Source organism: Pipra filicauda, unplaced genomic scaffold, assembly GCF_003945595.2.
Source record: "Pipra filicauda isolate LSUMZ 115617 unplaced genomic scaffold, ASM394559v2 scaffold753_size109717_pilon, whole genome shotgun sequence".
NCBI lineage: Eukaryota > Metazoa > Chordata > Aves > Passeriformes > Pipridae > Pipra > Pipra filicauda.
The window spans coordinates 21778-36447 of NW_024104924.1; the positions used below are offsets into that span (position 1 = coordinate 21778).

Below are 14670 nucleotides of genomic sequence, written 5' to 3' on the forward strand. Positions count from 1 at the left end.
TCTGTTGCCCTTGTCTTCAGCTTCCTCCTTGCAGGGGCCACGCTTCACCTCCACACCAAGCACCTGCTGCACTAAAGGCTTGGCCCAAGATGTTTATTTGCCAAACAAGCCCATAAAGTAGGCCAAATCTTCCACGTAAGTGAAGACTGGCTGTGTTTGCTGCAGAGGGGAGGCTAAGGGAGGTGAACAGTGCTCAGAGATACAGCAGGAATTCACAGAATATTCTGGGTTAGAAGGGACCCACAAGGGTCATCAAGTCCAACTCTTAAGTGAATGGCCTGTAGAGAGATTGAACCCACAACCTTGCTGTTAACAGCACCAGGCTCCAACCAACTGAGCTAATCTCAGGGTTTCTTCTTAAAGTGAAAGGGAAATGGTTTTCCTGTCTTGAAAGATGTTTGGAATTTAAAAGGCCACTTACCCAAAAGAAAAAGTCAAAATCCCTAATGAAATTTGGGGTCTGGGTTTGAGTTTCCCTTTCTCAACTAATTTAATCTCAGTTAAAAAAAGAAAGCAACACAGAAACTATATTTTAAAAAAGCAGATTGCGAGAGGGTGGTGAAGGCTGTGAAACAGAGATGGAACCACAAAAGGCAGATCTTTCTGATCTTAAACAGCAGCAGGAAGAGCAAGAGCTGATAGGTCTGGTTGCCCAGAGACAGCAGAAAGCTCCCCAAAATTGTGCTCTGTCAGGATAAACAGCTCCTTCAAGATGCACAAGCCTCTGCCCAGAGTTTCTGGAGATTTGGTGTGATATCACAGAATCCCAGAAGAATCCCAGACTGGTTTGGGTTGGAAGGGACCTTAAAGCTCAGCCAGTCCCACCCCTGCCATGGGCAAGGACACCTTCCACTATCCCAGGTTGCTCCAAGCCCCGTCCAACCTGGCCTTGGACACTTCCAGGGATGGGGCAGCCACAGCTTCTCTGGGCAACTTGTGCCAGGGCGTCACCACCCTCCCAGGGAACAATTCCTTCCCAATATCCCATCTGACCCTGTGTTATATAAAGTGTGTTTTACAGGCTCACACCCTGCTCAGGGCAGTTTTCACCCACCCGTGAATCACTCCCCTGGTTGCTGAGATCCAGCATCCTTGGGACTCGGGGGTCTTTTCCAAAAATTATTGGCAAGGACAATGGGACCAGAAAGGTATTTCCAGGCTGGGCCCTGCAGATCCCCACCAGTTTATGGGGGCAGGAATCCACAAGCAGCTCCCTGGCATTAATGTTCCAGAGATTCCTGCTCTGAGATGGCAGCTGAGCCCCAGCTCCTTCCTGTGCACAATTAATCCACACTTCATTGGAGAACAGAGGTTATAAATTAACTGGCTGCTGCTCTTATGGTCCCAGTGTTCCTGGCTGGAAGCATGGGCACCGTGGTGGGCACTGGCTGGGGCATGCCGGGAAGGGTCCCAACTGGTCCTGGCTGCAGCATCATCCCAGCACTGCATCCCACACACTGTGGGTGCTCCCTGAGGGGCCAGCTCAGCCCTTCCCATCCCCACTGCCATCCCCATGGAGCCTGTACTGGGTACTCATCCAGCTGCTGAACTCGCACTGAGTGTCCTTGCCCAAGCCCCCATGCACTGTTTGCCTCCATGTTTCCATCCTCCTGGGAAATACAGGAGAAGTTTTCCATTCAGCTGCTGGTGGGCCTTTAGGAAGGGCCCCTCTGGGTGCCAGGGCCTCAGGTCAACATGGTGAAGAAAACGAGCCCAAGCTCTGGGAAGGCTGGCAGGAGCTCCAGCCTTTCCCCAGCATTACTTCTGAAAGTATGGAGCACTGGCATCCTGTCCTGGGCATGTCTGAGCAGCCACGGAGCAGGACTTTGGGCTGGCCACGTGCAGCTCCCCGTGGCTCCGAGCCCTGCCTGGCTGACCCAGCCCCTGGCATCCTCTGGCCAGCTCCCGCCAGCTCTGGCTTCCCTCGGAGCAGTTCAGATGTTTCAGGGATGAAGTCAAAAGGAGGATTAATCCTGTGCTCAGCCAGGCCTGTCATAAAGCACAGAGCAGCCTGAGTGGCCTCAACACTGACAGGGGATGCAGGAACTGAGCCCCCCCTTCACTCCACAGCACAACATGAAAGAGTTGCTTTGAATATGAAATATGTCAAATATGCCCAAATGCATTTTGTTAAAGACAATGTATTTATATTTTGGGCTGCTTTGTTTTAATAACACATTGTGGCCAGGGATAGAAGCCCCAGTTATTATGACTTTTTGTAAACATGCTGGTTTGACAGACCTTGCCCCTCCTCCCCACACAGACTGTTTGCTCTGAGGAGCCACAGTTCTTACATGCATCCATTACGGAGAATAAATTCAGCATTTCTAAAGGCTTTGAGGCTTGGAGATGAAAGGAAGTGCACATCCCAATTTGGAGTGACTTTACAGTGGGAAGATGCAGTTCCCAACACTTCGTGGTTTATGTGACAGGTTGGAGTCAGTTGGATTTTGCCTGATGTGTTTGCAATTTGCTGGCTCTGAATGTGAACAGACCTCAAAAGACAAAGACCAAAAACATGCCTGGAAACCCTTTGCCCACATTTGGGCAAGGTTTTGTCCCATCCTGACCTTGGGGGAGCCTGTCCCTGCCACCCTGAGAAGTCCAACACCTCCAGTCCCTCTCCAAGTCTGAATTCATGGCTGAGTCCTGTGCAACCCCTCTATCAGACACTCAACAACTCCCACCAGTTTATCCACATGAATTTGTGGAAAACCCAAACCAAACAGGCCCTGGTTGCCAAGTGCCCAATGTCACTCTTTGTCTTCTCCCCATCCTCCCTCACTTTAAAAACACAGATAACACCCCCCACTTCTGGATTTGGCCCCATTCCTCTCTCTCCCAGACATGTTGACACAGCAGAATTGTCCCAGTTGTGGGAAATGAGGGGTTGGAGCAGCTCTGTCAATAAATTGTGTGATTACAGTAACAATAGCAGAGTTAATAATTCAGCCAGTGTTTCACCCGACTATGCGGGCACTGCCCGTGCTGAGGGGGTTTGTTTTAGTCACTCCATGACCCGTTTACACCAAACGTCCCAAAACAAAGGACACAGTGTTAGGGTCACCGCGGCTGGGCAGGCCTGGCCTCAGTGCCCCCAGTGTCCCCAGTGTCCCCAGCCATCCTGCTGGTATGGGAGCCAGCACAGAGCTCTTCCCCAAGGGCAGGTGCAGAGTGGCTGCTGTGGGACACTAAGATGTCTTTTTCTTTGCATTTTTCACCCCAAATGAGAAAAAAATAGTAGATGACTGTAAAGCCTCTCATGGCTCCAGCAGTGGCACTTTAGAGTAACATTATAGTAACTACAACCCCCCAGTGTGGTTGATCTGACGTTTTGAAATGCTCTGGAGAGCCGGTCCAAGGCAAGGTGCATGTGAGCACAGAGACCTGTGCAGTGCCTTGGGAAGTGCTGGTTAATGATTGACAGAAGTTTCCCAGTGGCTCTGTCTGAAGCTGGGTAGAAGGTGTCACTGTGGGAAGGGTCTGTGTCCCCACATGTCCCCTCTGTGCTGTGCTGGACCGTGCTCTGGGCTTCACTAGGGCCACTGGGCTCACCCAACCAGGTTCCCTTTGCCATGAGGGCTTTTTAATTCGAGTTTCCCACTTGATCCAAAGGCTTCTGACCCACCTGGGCATCAGTTATCCTTGATTTATGCCACCTTGCAATGCAATTCTGAAATGAAATCACTGACACGGCTCATGCTGGCTGATCCTGAGCTCCCAGAATTAAAAGCCATTTGTGCAAGTGGCCTCACACCCCACAGCAGAGTGGTGGGGGAAGCACAGGAGCTCCCAGCAAACCTAATAAATAAATAAGGAAAGGCAGCACTGATGCCTCTGAGAATAATGAGGATTTTTAGTGATTTAGTGACTATAAGTGGTTTTGAATGAGCCCCCAAGGAGTCATGACACACTTTGGGCTGTGAGTGGGTCATTGGGGGGGTTCAGGTGACACTTCTTAGGGAAGAAATCCTTCCCTGTGAGGGTGGGAAGGCCCTGGCACAAGTTGCTCAGAGAAGCCGTATCTGCCCCGTCCCTGGAAGTGTCAAAGGCCAGGTTGCACAGGGCTTGGAGCAATCTGGGATAGTGGAAGGTGTCCCTGTCCATGGCAGGGGTGGAATGAGATGGGCTTTAAGGTCCCTTCCAACCCCAACCAGTCTGGGATTCTATGATCTTCTCCAGTCCTATTTATAAACATCCAGGGGCCAAATTCCCCTCATTTTTACACAGAACATTAACAAATCATTTCAATTAGCATATTAAAATAAATACCTTAGTATCACCTTGTCATCTGGCTTCACCTGCATTTGCAATGCCTTTTCCCCATTCCTCAGCCTGGCATCTCCTGGGAAGGTAGGGGAAGATAAACCCAGGAGACCTCCTGTCTCCTTGTCCCCCTCCTTGCATCCAGGAGTGTCCAGGCAAGCACTGCACACTGTGGACAATTCCCTGCCTGCATCCAGACTTCCTTCCTGCCAGCAGATCTGAGCATCACAACCAGAGATGTTCCTCAGCTCTGGTATCCTGCTGTAAACTCAGAGCTCTGGTGGGTTTTGTGTAAAAACACAGTGGGAGCTACACAGCATGTGGAAAACCAACTGCTCCCACTGACAAAATAAACATTTAGCAATACCACGGCACCCTGATGTCCTTTTCCTTCCCAAAATAACTGGGGCAAGCAATAGCCCAGGAAATAAAAGCTGTTGTCCCACATCAGAGAGGTTTGTGCAAGCGCGACCTCGAGATTTCACAGCAGTGGCAGACATGGGGTGAAGCTGCTCAGACTCCCCATTGGACTTTCCCAATCTGCTTCCCGGCACTGCATCTCTGGAGACTCACCCTGGATTCACAGCAGGCATGACCTTTCCCAGACTTGGAGCTGCCACAGTTGGGAAAGAGTGGGTAGAGTGCAAGAGCTGATGTGCCAGGGGCTGGTGTTCCAAGGGATGGTGTTCCCAAGGGATGGTGTGCCTCCCTTGCACGGTCTCACTTGGCCCTGACCCCCCCCCCGCCAGAGCTCCAGAGATACCCTGACACCCCAGAAACTGCACGTGGGAATTTGCTGGGTGAGACTCCACCGGGTACAATACCTGTCCCTATTGCATTCTGTCCCTGTGGTACAACTGAAACAGCAATTCCTATTTTCTGCTCTAAAATCCAGTGCTATTCACTGTATTGCAGCATGCTGGATGTCTTGGAAACTCCTCCTGCTTCCCTTTGGCACCAACATAGGGCTGTCGCAGCCTGGGACAAGCTGAGCAGGGGCTGCACCTTGGATTTCCCAGAAGGATCACTGAGCATCATAAATTAAGCACAAGAGCAACAATTTATTCCTTTTTTGGGAAGCTTTTTTGTCTCCTTCAAAACATCTCCACTGCAAATCCTCCCCCTCCAAAGGCAGAGGGGAACCCAACCCACCAAGGCGGAGCCCAAGTCAGCAGAGAATTTGTTTGTACAATTTATTTATGGGCGGTTTAATTAAATTTTCTAATGTCACTTGATAATCAAGTACATTACATTTTCTTAAGTTCTTAAGATATCCAAGGCAGAGCAGGCCAGTAGTTCCCAGTGTGACTTACAGTCACAAATCGCCGTTGTCTGACACATTGTGTGGCAGTGCTGAAAAAACATGTGAAAAAAGTCTTTTTTTTCCCAGTCTCACCTTCTTTGTTCCTTTTTCTTTCTCAGACTCACATGTCTATTAAGGGCTGTGTGAGCTCCTTACCCATGTCATTGCTGGAAGCAGAAAGCTGCTGATGGTGGAGAGGAGCAGCAGAAGGTTTCTCTCTTCCACAGTGTTCTATGGACTCAAAGCCACTCAGGAAACAAAACAACTCAAGAGGCTGATTAGGGAAGTTTAAGTACCTGGGAGTAGCATTATCTGGCTGCAGCTGAGAGGCACTAAATCATTCAGCACTGGGTCCTTGTGTCAGAATACCTCAAGAGGCTGCAGAATCCAGCTGGGACTGGTTTGGGAAGAGGAAGGATGAGCACAGCCTAAAAAAGGAAAAAGAAACTAAAAATAAGATGTAAAAAAGCAGAAAATCCACTTATTTTGCAGCGTTGTCTAACTTCCTAGTCTACTTCCAGTCCCAGCTTTTGTTTTATATCCACCAAGTCATCAGAGAGGAAGAAATGCTGAGCCTTGGTGGGGTGTTTTCCAGGAAACCTGAGCAGGGAACCAGCCATTCCATGACAGATGGTGATTCACAATCACAGAATCACGAAATATGATGACTTGGAAGGGACCCACAAGAATCATTGAGTCCAACTCCTGGCCCTGCACAGGACCATCCCCAAGAGTCACACCACGTGCCCGAGAGGATCATCCACACAATCCTTGAGCTCTGGCAGCCTTGGTGCTGTGACCACTGCCCTGGGGAGCCTGTTCAGTGCCCAACCACCCTCCAGGTGTCATGAGGATTCCTGAGAAAGGCCACTCCAGCCTCTGCCTTCACCACCAGCCCACATGGAATGTGAGTTCCACCTCAAACACTTCTTCCCACACATTTGGGTTGAGTTTGGTTCTGTGCCCCTTATCTGAGCATCCCCGGATTCTGCAGTTGTTGACATTTTATGGCCGTCTATTGTTTTTCTGGTCTTCAAAGACTTTTCTCCAGGGAGAGCTGAACTGGAGGGCCTGGGAAAAGCTGCTGGCTCCTCCCTAAGGGCAGCACTCAGAGTGGGCAGAGCCTCCAGCCTAGAGCCCAGTGTCACCCCCTTGGGACCACCTGTGGTGGGATGGACACTGGGATGCTCCAATGGGACCCTGCCCTGCTCCTCCCAACCTCCCTTGGCAGAGAGAGGGCAGGCTGACCCACAGGAGGGAAAGAGATCAGCTGTTACACTTCCATGCTTCCAATCAGGAAGGGCAGGGAAATCCAGACACTGCTCAGCTGAATTATTCCATTGGGCTTATTTTTACAGCCTGGAAGAACACAAATAGTACATTGAGCCCTATAAAGCCATTAATAATTCCAAAGGCAGGAATCTGAAAGGTGTTTCTTTTGTTCTAAGCGTTTGCAGAGTTAAATTAAACTGCTATTATAAGCACCAAGGAAAGACAAATTAATAGTTTTCTTTTTGTTTTCACTTTCAAACATTGCATTAAATATTAACTGGAATGTATTTTACCAAACGCATCTATTCATTTCCTATGAAGGCAGAAAGGAAGGGCCTTTAAAAGAGTTTTTATGCCCTTAATGGAACACTGCACTAAGAGCAGTTGAGCAGCACCATGTGGGGCCTCATGTGAGGTCAGAAGCTACCACGTCCACACTGACCCCGTCAGCACCTGGCATTGCCCCAGAGTTTCTCTCCTGCCTTTCTCAAAACCTCATTCCTTGGCTGACTTGCACCTGACATTAGGGGCTCAGGGGCTGAGACCTGTGGTTTTAGTCTCTCTAGACACGAGGGGCCCCTGAGCTGCTCCCTTTGCTCCTCAGGCTCAGTCCCATGTGGGCAACCAACCCCACAAGCACCATCAGCTTCAACAACCACCATGTCATAGAACCACAGAATCACAAATGGTTTGGGTTGGGAGGGACCTCAAAGCTCCTTTTGTTCCCACCCTGCCATGAGCATGTGCTCCTGGCTGAGGGATTCCCCAAGGGCTGTTGGGCCTCAGCAGAGCTGCTGCTGTTTGCAAACACCATGATTGCTCCAGCAGGATCCCTCAGACTGCAGGAAAATGAGCTAAATTCCAAGATGAGGTGTCTGGATCCATCACTGCGCTGAGAACTGCAGCATCACATGGCCAGCACAGGGCAGGAGCTGGGCTGGTGGGAACCCACACACTTCACACAGGAAGAGCTGCCAGATAACCTCAGCACAGTCAGACTTGTTCTCTGTAACCCACAGCCACATTGGGCCAAGCCTGTTGCTGTTTCTGCACTTGGTTCCTCAGCTGAAGCTGTGCAAGAAGTAAAAGAGGAAACGAGCCTGGCCTTGATCCTTTGGGATGACTTTCTGAACTCTCGGGCGAAATTCAACTCCTGTGGCTGCCTGAAGGTTCAATGCGTCCTCCCAAACTGCAGCACACCCTCCAGTGCAGTGGATGTGTGGGGAATAGGGGAGAAATCATTTTTTAGAGGAAGCAATAAGAAAGAATCTGCTAATTCACAGAATCACAGAATCACTAAGGTTGGAAAAGCCCTCAAGACCATCAAGTCTTGTGATGGGACAGATCCCCACCTTGTCAACCAGCCCAGAGCACTGAGTGCCACGTCCAGTGACCCATTTTTGTTCTATCTGATATTTAGACTTTACTTGTACCCACATCTGTGAACATTTACACACCTACCAGTGAAATATCAGAGTTGGACTCAATGACCCCTGTGGGTCCCTTTCAGCTCAGGAGATTCTGTGATTCTATGATTCTCCTTGGTTCCAGTTGTGCCATTTTCTTCTGTGCTGGATTATTAAACCAAAGCATCCTTAAAGTAATTTAGGCTTTTCCTTCAACCTTCTATAGGGTCATAGAATCATAGAACGGTTTGGGTTGGAAGGGACCTTTGGGGGTCATCTGATCCAACCCGCAAAATCAGTCAAAATTGGTTGAAGATTGGTTTCATTTCTCCAGCAGATACATGTGACTTATCATTGACAAGAATGGACACTTATTCTTTAAACTACTTTTCTTCCTACTATAAAGCACTGACTCATAGTGTTCTTGAACAGGAAGTACCTTGAAAATTTCCTCTGTTTAAAATAGCCACTATTCTTTGAAAAAAAACAATCCTCAAACCACTTGCTTTCCCTGTTGAAACAGTTGTGTCAGGCAGCGCTTTGGGTGCTCAGACGAATGTTCTGGAATCCTGCCCTTGCTCCTGCTCCTGCCTGTGACCCCCAAAACCCCTGGCTGTCCCTGGACACCTGGCAGGGGATGCTGGGTCCTGGGAAACCCCGGGGGCTGCCAGGGTAGGGTCTGGTGTCACCCCCCCAAGCCCCAGTGATCCCACCAGCCCCAGATTGTGGTCCCCCTGCAGTGGCACATTTCCAATCCAAATCCTCATAGGATTCCATGGCCTGCTCAGGCAGGGAGCCCACAGCTCCTCTGAAAAGAGCTTCACAGAAGGTTGGAACGTTCCTGACAACATTCCTGTTAAATCAGCCAAATAAAAGAGGAGAGAGGTCATTCCACCGCCAAGCAGAGCCTGAGCTACAGCTGCTGAATAAAAACCTGGAGTAACCAGGGATGCTCTGGGCACTGGGGAGGGAGGGGGCAGTGTTACTTGGGCTCTGACTTCATAGAATTCCAGACTGGTTTGGACTGGGAGGGATCTCAAAGCTCATTCAGTCCCACCCCTGGCCATGGGCAGGGATATCTTCCACTATCCCAGGTTGCTCCAAGCCTCATCTAACCTGGCCTTGGACACTTCCAGGACTGGGACAACCATCTTCTCACCTTTCATTCCAATATCCAAAGAGATTAATAGAATTTAACATCATTTTATGATACTTTTTAAAGAATGTTTAGGAAATAGCTGTGATTATTTCCCTCAAGATCTCAGCTTTTAGCCCTCTGTTATTGCTGCAGACCCTGACCATCACTGTTTAAAATGATTTTCCTGAGCGTGATGAGTTATCCCAGTGCATTCCCCCCAGTTCTCCCAAAACACCAGCATTCATGGTCACACCCGAGTGTGCACTCAGAATTTAAAATATCAAAGACTCTCAAAATCAGCTGTTGAGAGCAGTTGTGTGGCTATATCAGCCAAACATCCATCCTTGCAGCTTCCACAGGCATGGAAATATGAGCAGATTTAACAAATTCCCTGTCACAATTACACTGCATGTTTGGTTTTAAGCAGTTTATTTATCTCTTTGCACAGCAGCACTTTAACCTAGAGAGAACAGGCTCTAGTCCCCCTCCACCATGTCTCTGCCACTGTTTACGTGCATGATATTGATTATTTGCAGCCAGAAGTTGCCATGGCACCAAACACCCCTGAGCCACAGGGCAAGCCAGGGCCCTCTCCTGTGGTTCATAAATACCAATTATGGTGGAGGAGCTCAAGATTTTCCATCCAGATAATCTCAGCCTGTTTCTCCCCCATCTTCTCTCCAGAGGACGTTCTTTGCTTTCTATTCAAAATTTACCTTTTTAGGCCACCTTTATTTCCATTAGGCTCAGGCTCCCAAGGCTGGTACATGGACAGATGTGTGGCCATCCCATGGGCCGTATCTCCGGCACCTCTGGCTGTGACAGAATGCAGAGCCAGGAGATCCCTTCAAGCTTCCAGCCAAGCCCTGATCCGACTAAGAACAGCAAGGGATTTGGGAGGGAAGGCAAGGGAATGGGGGTGGGAAGTGGAGTTGAAGCAGCATTACTTTCAAAAAGAGTAAATTACCCAGAAATCGTGGAATCACAGAATCCCAGACTGGTTTGAGTTGGGAGGAACCTTAAAGCTCATCTCATTCCACCCCCTGCCATAGGCAGGGACACCTTCCATAGACCAGGTTGCTCCAAGCCCCGTGCAACCTGGCCTTGGACACTTGTAGGGGTGGGGAAAATAGTGTTCCACGGGTTAAAACACTGCCAGCTGAACCGAGATGCTGCACCCTGTGGTGTCAAGATGGCAGGAGTCTGTGCTGCCAATTTAAAACTAATAAAGCAATAAAAGGGACTAAAAGCATTAATTAGAGCACGAGTGATCTGCCTGGTGCTCCATTCACTGGACTTGACACAGCCCAGCCCATCCTGAGGAGCCAGGGAGGAGTGGGACTGCTGGTGGGGAAGGGTCACAGAACTGAAAGTTCCCCAAAAATGAGGATGCGAAACATTATGACTCTGGTTTAAACTAGAAAGACACACCACATCACATGTTTTTCTTCTGAAATCTCAAAGCCCCACCCAATGTGCGAGATCAAACTGGGCTGAAGGAGCTGGCTGGTTCAGTGCCATGTCTTGGTGATCAGAGAGGTCAGGAGAAAGAGGAAAACAGATGGAAGACCATCTCCAGAATCCCAGGAGCACAAGGCCAGGCATGTGAGAGCACAAACAGAGGCACAGGAGCTTGAGGGAGGAGGGCAGAAGGCGAATCTGGGACATGAATGCCCAGCTGCCCATCAGCACATGCACCCAGAGCTTTGAGCACATCCAGAGCTCAGAGTTCATCAGCTGAGACACTAATGACAGTGTCTGGTGAGGATCAAGGCAGCTCCACAGCTCCAGCCATTGAACTCAGTCTGTGTTTGCCTCAGCTCCTGCTCAAAGCAGAATGTCCGATGAACCTGAGCAGGGCCTGGATCACAGAGAGGGGGGATGGAAACTCAGTAAATAGATTTATAGATCAATAAATAAATCACTACCAACAGATGCTGGGCTGTCATTCCCAAATTAACTTGGAACCATGGAATCATGGAATCACGGAATCACAGAATGCTTTGGGTTGGGAGAGATCTTAAAACTCACCCAGTCCCACTCCCTGTATGGGCAGGGAAACCTTCCACTATCCCAGGTTGCTCCAAGACCCATCCAACCTGGCCTTGGACACTTCCAGGGATGGGGCAGCCACAGCTTCTCTGGGAAATCTGTGCCAGTGTTTCCTTTACTCTCAATTCCCTTCCACTTCCCCTCATGACACCAAAACCGTTTCCCAGATGTGACTCCATCACCATGTCCCCAGGATTGGCACAGGGCAATTTTTCAGTGTAAGATTATCATTCAAGTTCTCTCAGCCACAGGAAGATGCTGAGATGGCAGATATCCTGCCTTCCTTCCTTCCCCAACACCAGAGCCTGAAAAACCATCAGTGAGTAATCACATCAACAGTGGTCTCCAACAACAGCGTCTCCTGGAAGAACCCCTTATTCCTTTTCACCTCAAACCTCTAAGAAAGGTCTAATTTAAACTCAGTAACTTGAGATATCCTGTAGTTTATTTCTCTACAGGCTGAAAGGTCGGTGCTTCTAATTTTACAAGATGCATGATGGAGGAGGTGATGTGGAGAGTCTGTTGACACGGGAATAGTTTAAAAGATATTCCAGAGCTGGTTCTGGGGAGGTTGGTGTATTCTTTAAGCACTTGAAGATTGTTTTTGTCCTTATAAATCAACAACAGACTATTTGGTTCAGCAGGATCTGTGTACTGGGGATGGAAAGCAGTGAAGAAAGTTGTTTAAAATAAATAGAAAAAAGAAAATACAGGTTTTTCACACTGGTAGCAAGCCAGGTTATGTTCTCCTAAATATCCGGCCAAGATACACAATATGTGACAGTCTCAGCTTGCAGAAATTCAGAAGACCCAGCAGTGCAGAGGCATGAGGACTGATGTGGGTGTTGTGGTGGGTCTCCCTGGAACACTGGAAGCTCAGATGCCAGAAAGCCCCAGGCACAGCTGAGGGTCCCAGCAGGGTGTCCCAGGGCCATTGCCCTTTGCAGAAGGGGCTGTTCTGCTCCTGCTCCTCCCCAGCTGAGCACTGGCTGGGACTGGGACAGCCATGGGGGAGCTAGGCCCAGCAGAAGTGTCTGCCAGGACCTATTGCTCCTGCACATTCCAGTGGTGTGAGAGGGGAGGTCAGGAGAGCCAATGTCTCCACAGGTCTGGTCCTCACCCAGGAGGAGCAGCAGAGCTGGAGCAGCACCAGTCCAACATGTTTGGAAGGGAAGCCACCCCCAGTTCTTGACCCATCCTTGTGCAAACCAGCTCTACTCCTCTCTGATTCCAAGTTCAAGCCCTTGCTCCACCAGAAGAGGACAGAGAGGAGCTGAAGATTCACCAAGGGAAGGGTGTGTTTACTTACCAGAAGCAGTAGCAGCACCAGTTAAGCCCTCACGGTTCATTTCAGTTTATTTAAATTATTCAGTTTATTTAGTATTCAATATTCTGGAGTCTGCGTGCCAATTTTCCTCTGTAAGGCCCAGATTTTCCAGGAAATTTTCCATTCCCAGCTCTTTATGGAGGGTTCAGTACATCAGACCCAAAAGGTTAAAGTTGAATGTTGGAGAGATAACGCAATGTTCTCCCAACAAACTGCTCTGAACAAGAGGTTTTATAGAACTACAGAATTATAGAATAAAGTTGGAAAAGACCTCCAAGGTCATTGAGTCCCATCTTTGACTGAAGAAGGATGTATTTTGCTGAGCTTTGTGACCTGAACCAGTCAAGAAGTTGGCTGAGGGGGTAACGCTGCCCAGGGCCACCAAGCACTGATGCCAGTGGTCCTGGCTTGCCCTGCCAGAGGCTTTCCTGAGGCATAGCAGGAAGAGGAAGCTGGATCTGCTTGGAAAATTCATCATCAGCAAAAAAAAGGTCCCCAGTAGTGATGGACACACACAGTTCCTGCAGCAGGGCAGGTCCCTGTGTAGCTGTTGTGTGGAGCTGTTTTACGGAGTTCCCTTGGAGAACCTGGAGAGCACTGGAACAGGCCCTGCCACAGGGTGCCCAGAGAAGCTGTAGCTGCCCCATCCCTGGAAGTGTCCAAGGCCAGTTGGACAGGGATGGACATGCCCCAGATCCCAGCTGAGGTGACATCACCAGCCAACAGCAAACTCATCCACATCCCTCTCCACAGCTCTACAACCTGGACAGTTCCAGAGATTTATTCCCTTGCTTTGCAATGGACCAGTAAGGAAGAATCACCTCCCCATTTGGAGATGAAATTTCCATGTGCACAATTTTTCCAGATAAAAAGCCCAGGATTTGCTAACATGTGTCACTTCTCTCTGTGGTTGTATTTCACAGAGGAAAATTTTCAAAACAACTTTGACTTTTATTAGAGGACACACATAAAGAATTTTTTTTTAAATAGATTTTTTTAAATGAATCAGCTGTTCCAACCTCCAGTCTGAGTCTATATCCTCAGAAGTATAAATCCTTCAGAAAATGACTTTGGGATCCAAAAACTGAGGATTGATTTGAAACAATTGTTTTATACACTCAGGGGAAATTAAAATCCTGAGTGTTTAGGCCACTTCACATTGGAAAGGACCTTACGGGGTCTCCAGCCCAACCACCCACTCAGAGTTGGGAGCTCTGTGATGCTCAGGACTTTCCCAGTCTGGTCTTGACAGCCTCCAAGGATGGACACTGCGTATCATCTCTGAGCAACCTGTGCCACTGCCCAAGGAACAAGGCTTTCCTTACATCCAGTCTGGAATTTTCTTGCACCATCTGACCCCTGCCCATGTCCTGCCATTCCTACACTCATGGCTGTGGACACCCCACTCCCTCCAGCAGGCTGCCAGGGGTCCCCAAAGCCACAAATTCCATGTTCTCATCCCTTCAGGATGCAGGGAGTGCTCCAACCCTGTTCCAGCCCCACTTGAGCCACCGAAGCCTTGCTGGTGTTGCAACATCTCCAGGAGGTTTTGGCATCAGCTCCAATGTCAAATAGTGTGAACTCCAGGCTGAGACCTGGGCCCATAAATCCCACAGCCTGTGCTGATCCTCTTTGCTCCAACAGCTCTGCTTGGAGAAAACATTCCCTGTAGTGATAGAGCCTGGAGCTGGGCTGCAGCCTGGATCTGGGATATCAGAGAATTCCCTGCCATTGCTTCTCTGCTGTACTTTTGGAAAATTCTTCTTCCCATCAGTTTTGCATGAGCTCTTTCTCCCCCTTACTCTGTAATCCCAGGGGTGCTTCAGACAGTGGCTTTGGGGTTGACTTCTAACAGTAGAGATGTTCCCAGAGCTCCAGCCCTTTTCCCAGGCACTCAGTCTCCCAC

General features: G+C 49.2%; 1 long non-coding RNA gene across 3 annotated transcripts; it reads right to left on the reverse strand.

Annotated features, from left to right (window-relative positions):
* Positions 1 to 5445: 5445 nt before the first annotated feature.
* LOC113986906 lies at positions 5446 to 7438 on the reverse strand. 3 transcript variants are annotated; one of them, XR_005566581.1, is made up of 3 exons: positions 7387 to 7438; positions 5726 to 5997; positions 5446 to 5619 (listed from the first exon to the last, which is right to left on the reverse strand). It is a non-coding gene; the product is annotated as an uncharacterized LOC113986906 (long non-coding RNA). The 3 variants fall into 3 exon arrangements; XR_005566580.1 differs by having other exon boundaries at positions 7295 to 7428; XR_003540313.2 differs by having other exon boundaries at positions 7284 to 7428.
* Positions 7439 to 14670: the final 7232 nt, after the last annotated feature.